This window comes from Corvus cornix, chromosome Z (genome assembly GCF_000738735.6).
Source record: "Corvus cornix cornix isolate S_Up_H32 chromosome Z, ASM73873v5, whole genome shotgun sequence".
NCBI lineage: Eukaryota > Metazoa > Chordata > Aves > Passeriformes > Corvidae > Corvus > Corvus cornix.
The window spans coordinates 63318181-63330181 of NC_046357.1; the positions used below are offsets into that span (position 1 = coordinate 63318181).

General features: G+C 37.8%; 1 protein-coding gene across 1 annotated transcript in view; it reads right to left on the bottom strand.

Annotated features, from left to right (window-relative positions):
• Positions 1 to 12001, bottom strand: part of SLC1A1 (solute carrier family 1 member 1) — a 51091-nt gene that overhangs the window by 21068 nt on the left and 18022 nt on the right. The window lies entirely within an intron of this gene.

Genomic DNA, 12001 nt, shown 5'->3' on the forward strand with positions numbered 1-12001 from the left:
AAATTTTTCCTTATTCAAGATGTTTCTAAATACCTAATTGACATCTGCACTTCTGAAAAATATCTGTAGCTGACCAACATATTTGCTTCTGCTTCTTTGCAAAAATCTGTTCTCCCTGGATTTTTGTAGGACAAAGACAATTGAGCTTTCTTGATTCCCTGATGTTTGTGATCAATTAGAGTTCTTTGGTTTATAAGAGTATGTCATTATTTATTTCCTTCTTCACTTAAAGAATAGCTTCACTTTTTCCAGCTCTGTAACATTTTGGCTTTAAAGCTAAAAGCCATGTGAAGGGAGTTGCTCAGGTCTGTTACTCCAGGTTGCTCAAAGGCACATCAGACAAGTAAGGATCATTTCTGGTCAGTTTGTCTTCATTAACAGGTTTACTTTCTTAAAATCTTTGACTAAAGCTTTTTCTGAAGCTTGGGTGTTCACACTTCTCCACCTGTATATGTCATTCTCAAGAACAATGGTAGATTTACTAATGAAGGTAGGGAAAGTGCTGAGACAGATGTTATACTGAGGTCAACTTAACTTCTGGCAACAATATTCAATGACGCTTCTTGTGAAGTATTTTTTAATTGTTTAAAAGATTTATAAAAGTTATATGTGTACACATACAACTCAGTAATCAGGGCAAAATGAGCATTGTGACTCCAAAACTTGTCTGTTTATAACAACATTAGTTAATAATTCACTGCTATCTCTTTATTATACATTTGTGATCCCTTTATATTTGTATGTTTATTGAGTTAGTTTATCAAAGACTGGCTAGGTTCCTTTGTATACAAAAGCAACCAGGAGGATATTTAGCCTCAGAGAAGCGTGATTTTGTAGGAAAAGAATAGTTTCAAAAGTGAAGGAAGAAAAATCAAGAGATCTGACATACATGTAACTTACTGATCTTTGAGCTCAAAAAGGATCTTAGCAAGCACAGTTTAACCATGTGTTGATGTCTCTTTCAGAAGGTATATTAACAGCACTGACACCTTGTGCCTAGAGTACTCATATAATGTCTTACTAGTTCTGTTAATTGTTATTCAAAATGCAAACAATACTCGGAGGGGAGAATGAAGGTTATTTTATTTCAGAATCTGATTATCTTGGATCTTCCATGGGAGAGTGTATCATCAGATGGAGTACAGAAGAACTACACATATATACTGAAATCATGATGTAAAGATTCTCCCACTTGTAGAGCAAATAAGGATGATTAATGAACTATTCATATGGCAGAGGAATACAGATCAATGCACAGAAAAACAATGCCACAGCTATTACAGGAAGCTGTCAGCAATAAGGATATTTTTTGAGGCATGAATAACAGAATGGACACAGAATCTGGGCCAAGATTTCTATTTCTCACCTTCGGAACTATGGAAAAAAAAAGGAAGAAAAAAGGACTTTTCCATTGCTGTGGGCTCAGCTGTGGAAATCATGGCAGCAAGAACTCCTGAGAATGGATAGTTTTGGGAGGGAAGGGCTAAAACTGGAAGATTTGGCAAGGAGAAGGGCATAGTTTAGACCAAAGTGACCTTGCAGCTGGGAATGCTAAAAATGTCAGTGTGGGAAAACTCAATTTATTATGCCTAGTGTGGTTCATCCTGTGGCTGTTTTGAGAAGTGGAATTCCTGTGGAGAGATAACATGCTCTCACAGAGAGGCAGGAAGCCTTCTGTTATAGCAAAGCAGGCTGAGAGCTCTCCCCTGAGCTGGCTGCTGGGGTGAGCTGAGCCTAAGGGAGCCTCTGTCCCCACATGCCTCTGCCACCTGGCACGGTTGGTGAGGTAACAAAATAAATCTACTCTTTGCATTTCAGCTGTCACTTGGCCATTCTCTTGGTTACCTGATTGTGTCAATTCACACTGATAGTAATAAATAATGCTTTCTGTGGACAGCCCTGTTTTCAAAGGCTGTCAATGTTGAAACTTCTGCATCCGATAAATTAACTTGGAAGAATTCACATCATGTTTTTAAAACAGAGCAAACAGGTATTGCCACCATTCCATATCTTCTAAGGAAAAGTTCATAAAACCTGGAAATAATGGAATTTTATTCTAAAACTTGGGCCTTCATATTTGTTGGTAGCTTTTTTTTTTTGCCTGACAGTCTTGTTGACTTAGTTAAGAGCCTAATAATCATGCAAGGTTATTTCCATGGAGTAGTCAGTTAAAAAGATCCTACAGTTAATATGAAATGAGATTCCTGTGACAGGCATTCTTCTGGCCCCAAATGAAGTCCCTTTGCAAACTGTTATGTGCAGTAGAGTTATAGAGGTATAAAGGGTAAACTTTGCTCTGGCCTTTTTAAACTGGATAATGATCCTGTTAGTGAGCAAGCTGTGCTAGGATCCAGCCAGTCCTTCCATTGTCACGTTGGTGCTGCTTTGCTGGTAACCACAAAAACACACAAACAATTCAGGCAGACATGGCGGAATAAGTAAAAATATGTCTAAGGATGATGGGTGTGGGGTTTGCATCTTTTTGAAAGCTGCTGTACTCTGAGACCTCTATTCAGAATGATGCTTCTATTTAGAGACTGAAGTAGCATTCACCACAAGTGCCACAGACACAGGTTTGCACTGGGTGATGTATGCTGTTAAGCCCCTTTTTTTTTTTTATGTAAGCTTGTTACACATAGGAAAATATCATATATAATAATAGACTTACGTCCAGACATATCCTATTGTCATGACTGAGCAATTGATAACATAATTGATAGCTACTAGACTTTTTCTCAAGACAACTGAAAATTAAGATTCCCTTTGTAGTTACACCATGGCTTTACAATTTTTTTGGACGTAACTAAAAGAGTTAATGGAAGATGTGTTGAACAAAGCACTAATACAACTACTAACTACAAAGTTAGTAGTACTAACTTTCAGTAATTTCAGTTCCGAAGTAAACTTATTTCTCAAAGAAAGATGGCACATACACTGTTCCAAAAGGAAAGCCTGTAGTGTCATTCAAATTTAGATCACAAAAGCAGTGTAATTAAGTTTGGTTATCTAATTTGGATTACCATTAAACTTTTACAACTAACTTAATTGTTCTTTCTTCCCTCAATCTCTAAGTTTAAACATGTTTGAACAGATAAACTGGTAATATAATTACTGTGCAGAGTTTGAACAGACACAATGATGGATTTGCTTCCATCCCTGGGTGTTTCAAAACTACAGTATTTCTGATTAGTCCCTTAAATTTTCCTAAAAAATATTGCCTAATTCAGCTATAGCCACTGAAGCATAGACTGCAATTCTGTGGCTATGATACAAAAAGGCTTATGTGAGATCATCACAAAAAACACCAACTGATATTAAAATCCGTTAATCTATCTACCTCTCTGCCCATATCATTCTAGAAGAACAGAGTTAAGGTTTTAATAACTGAAGTAAAATTTTGGAATCAATTATCTAGTCTTCTGCAATTCACCTTCCATGTTTTCTGTGTTACAGTCTCCAGCTTGAAGGACTTAGTACTCCTCTCTTTTTTTGCCCAGTTTTCTCCATTTTGCATCACATACACTTGGAAAAATAATAAAATCCAAACAATCAGAGAAATCAACTCTTCTACTCTTTCTCATACAAGGACCTCAAAACCCTATAAAGTGTAATACTGCACTGCAGCAATTTTTTTTTTTATTGTACATATTTAAAACTACTTCCCTGAAGTACTACTGTATAAAGCTACTTTACCTAAGGAAATAGTCTGATTTAAACAAAACTAAGCTTAAATATGAAATATGGTGTTACAGAATTTTTTACCAGTAGCCACTGAACATAAAATGTGTTCACTTTAGAGGCCTGTAAGGATGCATATGTACAAACGGCCAAATGGCGCTGGCTGAAGGTATAACACTGTAATTTCAGAGTTGCTCACTATGCTCTTGTGAGACCAGTCCTGTGGTCCTGTGAGATCTGGGAGTGAAAAGTGTTCCATGAAGGACTGGAAACAATCACAGGGGTCTTCTAACTTCCAGTGCTTATCATCTTGTTAGTTCCCTAGGGGATAACACCTACATCCTTAGAATTTGTCATACTATTCTACAGAGTGGAATACATGCAACTGTGCACACAGGTTTGTGTTTCCAGGTGCTCTTTTTCAGTACATTATGAGAGATTTCGTCTACAATTTGGTGCAGTGGTTGACTCCGTTCAACAGCAACAGTCATACCTCAACTCCCTGGCATTTTTTAACGCTGCTCTACAAATTACAGTGTCATCATCAAGTGCATCTCCTGCAGTACTTCTTAGCTGTTCTCAAACTTCTGAAGATTGGTGGAAGCTGGCAGGATCATCAGTTTATCTGCACGACACATTGATCATTACATATAATCCATAAAAGGCTAGGCTGTTTAACTCCTTTTGCAACACATCTACACTTGAGGATCAAGATGTGAGTTTCCTCAATGCCACTTAGCCAGCTCCTAGCACTGACGGCAAGTTGTTCTCCTTAAGTGACCCAGGGCCAGAAGGATGAGTCTGGCTAAAGGTTCTTCCAAGTTCACACTACTGTCAGCCACATGGTGAATTTCTCTGTTAGTTTTAGAAGCTAATTGATTTCTGAGGAAAAACACCTTAAGTATGGTGCACATCAACTGTACACAGTACTCTCAGGCTTCTGATATCTAATTCCCTATCTAATTTCCTATTGTAACAAAAATATAACAACAGAAGTTCCTGAAGAGCAGACCTGTACGGCTTTTACACCTTCTCAGCTATGACCATGATGCTGATTCAAAGGCAAAATGCAGTTCTGAAACTCCTCCGAACTGCCAGCAACCGTATTGCTTTAATGGAGGAATTTCTCTGGTCACTAGATATTTCTTTCACGCTTTATTTCTTCATGTCCGTTTCGGATCTTCTGGCTGAAGTATGCAGTCACTACATCATAGCAATTATATGATTGATGAACATCCATGAGATCAAAACTTTTTTACAGAATGTTGCATAAGACACATGAAAATAGAATACCATAGGAGACTCTTAACATGCCTATAGAAAATTTCAATAGGCAATCCTTCTAAGGGGACTACAATGTTTTATATAAAAATAGAAAAGTTACTTTATTGCTGGGATGCACTATGTTATGTGTCGTTGCAAAAAGGTAATATTTATTCTTTAAAAAATACTAGGGAAGAAAAACCCAAACCAGTACTGAAACAGTGTTTTTGATAAATGGACAGCTGCCTGAAATGCATGAAGTCTCTTGGCTTTAAAAGATGGAGCTGGGATCTTTTCTAATTTAAGACATGAGCAGTATCAAAATTTCAGCTGCATCTGACTGTGGTATGACCTCTGTTCCAAAGTGGTTTTGGAATGTCATTTACCTAGTACTGAGAGTTCTCATTTAATCCACTGGTCATCACAGAGCTGGTGGTCAGGCTATAAAAACAATCCTTCTCAGACACAAGTGAAAAATTTTAATTAGTTGCCATACTTTTCTTCTACTTGCAATGAGAAACACTACCAATACTAAATCAGTATTTGGCCTGTACCTTCAGAAGACAGACATGCTTTTTATCTGAGGAGTGAACACCAAATTCTAGCTCCAGGGCTGAGCAAGCTTACTGCTTGCACAAGCAGTGTGTAGCAAGCTTATTGCTTATTTTCTTATTCCTCTATGTATCTAAGAGAATCCAAAATTGCATTCTTGTTCCATGAGCTATACCAACTCTAATCAGCTACTGCTAGGAAAGGAAGATATCTCATACATGTAAGACTAGATTTCACCATATTTCCATGTAAATTTTGTCATTATTTAATAGTTGGGTGGTAGACACAAACAAGAGAGTTTCTTTTTCACTACAGAGAAAGGTCCTTTCTGCTGTCCTATAAACTTGGGTTTAAGTTCTAACATAAATTCAGAAGAATGTTCTTCTCAGGGCTTCTCAAAAGAAAGGATTCCTAAGCCAGTTGCCCTCCATCCTTTTGTCCTTGGCCCAGTATTTCCTTTTGTCCTTAGTCTGTGCTCACTTTTGAAGGGAAAGTCCTTCTGTATACAATTCAGACAAAAACTGCGGTGGGGGAAGCACTGTAACACAGGTGAATTCAGAGCCTATGTTTTACTGAAGCCATTTTTGAGTCATCTGTGATTTTTTCCTCTTCCCATTTCAGACTCTGAGCCCTTTATCTCCCATTTTGCCCTTTTATTTGCATGATTTTGTAGTACAAATTTGCCCTGACTGTCATGAATCTCCTGAAAGCTCATTTTCTTCATATTCTCCCTGAAATTTTAGTTTCCAAACTAGGTTCAACAGCAATTTCTGTTGCTTCTTCCAAAAGCTGAACAGTGAATATTTCCTTTTTTTTCCTCTGATGCTCTGTGGAACTCTCTGGGAAACGCAATACCACATTCCTTGTGTATGAACAAGATTATCAGGACCAAATAAGTAATTCACAACTGTCTACTGAAATACCACCCACACGCTGGACTTCACACAGCATGATGTTATCCACGAATCCACTGCTCATCTGAGACAAAGGACTCAGATTACCTGTAGATCATTCTCAAACATCTTTCCCTTGACATGCATCTCATAATTTTATTTTTTCCTCAGGTGTACTGTGTCAGGGGGCTCAGAAGGACTTTTTGCAACTGGTCTTTCCCCAGCTAACTGAAGGACCTCTATAGCTAAGTGTTATTAGGAGGACAGTTCCAAGTCAGATGTCGGCTGAGAAGATCAGATAATGAAAAAGCTATGGCAAATGGAAGCCCCAAACACAGTGATATGCAGTCTCTCAAATGAGATTTTTCATGATGTACGGTCTTTAATATTTTTACTAGAAGTCTTCTGTTCCTATTCTGTCAATTCTTCTATAACAGCAGTTATCCCTTCTAATCAAATGGCATTGCTACTTACTGTAAAGGAAAAGGATTTCTATGGCAGCTTGTAGCAAGTACCTTTTCAACAGACTTGATAGAAATTTAATTAATTGCTCTTCTTTGGAACAAATTATTGTTATTCTACTAGTATATTGTGTAAATGCAACAGAAGAATGTCTTACAAATGAAATGAAAAAAACTAGCACATGGCAGGGGGGCAGTGGGAGAGAGAGAGTGGGAAAGAGAGATAGATGCATGCAGGTAATGCATAAGCATCTGTTCATGCTATTTAAATATCGCCAAAAAATTAAAATCAGGAAGTTCTCAGTTTCTACTTACATGATCTAATGAGACTTCAATTAGATCATGGATTAGCATGTCAAATATTGGTCTTTTAACTTTGGAGAGGCATTGGAAAAAGGTTATTTGAAAAAAACCCAACAAGCAGACTAAGGTATGGAATGCAACAATAGTTACAACAGTCCAAATACTGAGAGATGTCTTGGATCATTTAGGATGTGGTTGAAAATACAGTTGTAATGAACCTTTCTAAATGCCAGGTAGAACGAATGGAATGGGAGATTAACAGTTTATGGCAATGAAAAGGTTAAAATCATTATAAACCAGAAGGAATTTCAGGTAAGATTTAAAGAAAAATGTCTGACCCTGGATATCAGTTTGCTAAGAGACTATTGTGTTGTCTTCTTGGCAGTAGGCACAACCATTTTATTATGATCTTTCCCTACAGAGCTTATTGGAGACATGCCGAGAAAGAGGGTATTAATACTGCCTTCTATTCATGTTATTTCCAAACTTCTAGGAACATTTTAATTTTTCCTCTAGAAAGCTCCTAGAGGTTATATCATCTGAAGTGAATGCCTTTTCAGAAGGGATGATGTTCCTTGGTTGGAATATAATAAAAACTTATAAGAAAGGAAGATGACACATCAATCTGCCAAGATGGACAGGCTAACAAGATTCATTACAGAAATCAGATTCAGTTCAAGGATGGAGCAGAAATATAGCCCATGCACTGTTGCTGGTGAAACATGTATGAAGTGAATACAGAAAACCTGTAGTATTGAAAGGACTTGAATTCCCTCAAAATTATTGGCGGCAAAATGTGTAAGTATAAAAATGTAAAAGTTGACAAGGTTTAGCTTCCAAGCTATTAAAAAAGCCCTTTAACATGACATTGCATTTTTAATCTATGTGATATCTACACACAGGGAAATGGAGTGAAAAAGGTGAATGCAATCTGGTTTATATAGTAGAACAGTTGTTTATGTCCTGAGCTCCACAAGAGAAGAGCAGAAGACACCAACTGGCTTTTGACCCATCCACAGTGGTGCCACCAGCCGTGCCCTCAGTGATACAGCTAGGACAGGAGGCAGTGACAGCTGGCGCCACAAAATGGCTGTTGTGTTGGGGCTCTTTGCCCTTGAGAGCTGGTGGTAATCATGCTCCATGAACCAGAAGTGCACTTCAAAGTTTTATTACTACAATTTAAAACTTTAAATAATCTAGGGGCTGTCTCAGTTGTATAAGGTCAACTGATATTGATGGGAAAGGAGTAGATGACTGTGACAGAAGTAATCTGAAGAACATGGGCACAAAGCCTTGTCCATTAATAGCCCATGACTCTGCTGTCCTGCCTGCCTCAATGACTGCACATGGACAGCAGGGACAGAACTTCCAGCATCCCTCAGTACAACCAAAGGCAAAGCTCGTTAACAGTGCTGTAACATTTTCTGACCTTCACACAATTAATGATACAGAGGGAAGAGATGAGTCTCCCATCTGAGCCCAGGTAACTAGTTTACTAATACTATACAATGGATCTGATTTTCTTGGGAGTTCCTTTGTCTTAAGAAACAGCAAAGCATGCAAAGAACATGCAGGTATTTCAGAAGACAGTCCCTGAGTATCTTAAGCTAGACCAGTACTTTCCCAAGGACTGTGCTGATGATGCACAGGGCCTGTTAAGGATGCCTCAGTAATGGAGCATCTCCCAACAGCTGCCCTTCTTGATCTTGTAGAAATGGAAACTGCTGAGGCAGCTGCCATGCCAGGATTGATGATACCAGAGAAAAATGGATTTGGAGTCCTGCATTATAGGAAAAAACCCCAGATTTGTCCTCCTGCCATTACCTTATCTGTAGTCCTTTACAGTACTGTAAATATACGTACATATAATGTATATATAAAATGCAACTAGCATTGCATCAGCACAGTCTTAGTGTGTTCTAACTTAAATTATAAATAGAGTGGGCAAAATAAAAACACAAGTAGTTGTTTAAATCTGAACTGTTCTGATTTTCAAAGATAAACATGAGAAATAGGAATAATCTGATTAATACTCTAATTCAATTTTTTTTCTCATTCATTCTAGCTCTTTTGTATCCCATTTTGTATGTTTTGTTTTCATTCTCCAAATCCTTTGGCACTGTGATAAAACAAATTAATAGCTTTCCAGACACAGACCCAACACAGACCCAAGGCAGGAAACTCACACTTCAATTTTGAACAACTGAAAAGGACAAATAACCTAGTCAACACATCTATTTGTCAGTCACAATCTAACATACTCTTTACACAGGGAAAACAGGAGACTCTGCAAATGGGAAAAGTCACATGGCCCAGGTAATCCACTGGGATATTTTTCTCTCTCAAGCAGTTGTCAGAACAGATTTGTGGTGGAATCATTATCTTTGTACTATCGGTAACAAGTGCAAGTAAGAGGGTATATTTGGCATTGGGAAAAATGGTCCTGGCATGATGCTTCAGACTGCAGTGGACCAGTAGTCAAAGCAAGTTCTGGAGTAAAGCAAGAGTTTATTCCTATAGTCATGAAAACTTGATATTGCCAGACTCACAGCTCAGGACACATTGTATTTATAGCTCACATACAGCTGCCCTGAGAGAGGTAATTGATACTGTCTTTTTTTCCACTGTTCCTGAAGTATGCTGTGGGTCCCTGCAAATGCCTTATCAATTGCTTTAGGAAATTTTGGTGTTCCCCACAGCTGAGCCTGCACAAATTCACACTACAGGAAACTCCCATGCATCTGTTCTAGTTTCTTTGAAGTTGTCTGTGAAGGATGAAAGTGCAGGGAAGGTCAGAAACATAAGAAAAAGCTGTATTAATATTTTGTCAGGGAGGAAATATAAGACATGAGGGAGAGATTATTACAGAACTTGAAACAGACATTGAATAGGTGAAAAAATAATGCCATTAATACTGAGACCTGAGACATGGACCTGCTATGCTATATATAACATCTTTTAACACAAAGCTAACATTTCTGGCATTTATGGGTAACTCTGGAAGCATCATCAAAGAAAGGTCATTTATCAGATATGTGATATAAATTTTTTGACAGAACACATTCTAGCCCTGAAGAAAGACCTCCACGTCAAGATCCATGGCTTGTAGCTTGAAAATTCAGGCAGCATGAAATAACCCCATGTGAGAAGGACTGATTGAAGAGAGATGGGAAGCAGAGCCATTGTATTCTCATAGTGTCCGGATGTCTGGGGGTGTTGCGTTGAGAACCAGATCTCCTGATATTAGCTATTAACAGGGAACTGAGGTGCAGGACTTAAGGCCAGACACTTTATGTGGATTAGTTATCTTCAGACTGGGCATGTAAGTTTCCTCAGCTTGTACCCAAGTACAAGGGAACAAAAGTTCAGGAAACTTGACAGTTGTCTCCAACCTAAGTTCTGCTGTGATCCTGACAGAAAACAGATTTGCAAACATTTACTGCCGTTGCACACTGTGTGAATCTCACTTAATGAAAAAGAAAGCTTTAAGTGATTAAAGGGGACTAGTCTGCTCAGTATGCATTCTTGATGAAACTGCACAACTCCAGAGAATTTCCATTCTCAGAATGAAATTAGAGTTGTGAACTTCCAAGACTTTCAAACATATTTTATATGTTTTAAGTACTCCCAAAATGATTAGATTTAAGTCTCAAAACTGCTCTGAAGCATACAAGAGATTCCTCTCATTCCTTTTCCCTACAGGGCAACTAAAAAAACATTTTCTTTGTATTTATCTAATATTTCTTCTATTAGAGCATTATTTCAAAATAAGTGGATTTGGGGTGTGGAATCTTACACTCAGTACAGCTGTAGTTCTGATATCATAACAATGATCTTGAGTAACACTACAGCAGGTGACAGAAAATACAAATCATTTCTTGACATGAATGATGCATTAGTGTGCTATTAACTAATTTGAGGGATAGAAATCTCATGGGTAGCCAAAAGAGCTCTATATTTTGAACTGAATCATCAATGGTGGACTTTTGGGTCAGAGTAAATAAGTTTACGCCTGAATCCATTAAAATGATTATGAGAAGAAGAGAACAATTAAAATTTGGCTCTGAGGCAGAGTACTACACAGACTATTCCATACCTAAAGCAAGGTCCTACTAACAAAAATTTCCAATTTTTTCAAAACAAATATATGCTTAGTGCTTATGTCAGTTTTTTACTAGGCTACAGTTATGCTGCCAGGCAGGTTAGTGGAAAAATTCCACAAATTGCAACTTGTACACTACATAAGTGTGTTAACAATACTGTTCCTCTCTTACACTCAGAGGAACTGGGTTTGTGAATGAAAACCATATTCTACAAAGCCCTCCATTTAACCAGAGGGAGAATTTTGCCTTCTGAATCTGAAAATAGACAGAGGTAAGGGTGTTCCTGCTCTAATTAGAGCTCCAAGGAGAAGCAAGAAGCATATTCCTGATTTAATTGAGGAAATCTGTGAGAGTTTTTTCACTAATATGGAATTTATTCCAACAAGTTAAAACTACTAAGACTTTAATTTTCCAGAAAATCCTGAAATCTCAAGGAGCTATTGCAACCTCCACTCTCTTTGCTGTGGGCTTGATTTACATCATTATGCCCAAACAGATTGGAATCTGGTCATGGGACATGCACTTGTGCACAGCTCCCATCTCTAAAGCATAAGCTGATTCTTTTCAGGATGTGACATTAGCTTTTAAAACATTCTGATCCTAAAAAAGAAAACTACAGACTGCATTTTCAAAAATGTCTTGGTGACATATTTTGTATCATAGAATCATAGAATGGTTTGGGTTGGAAGGGAACTTAAAGATCATCTAGTTCCAACCCATCTGCCAAAGGCAGGGACACCTTCCACCA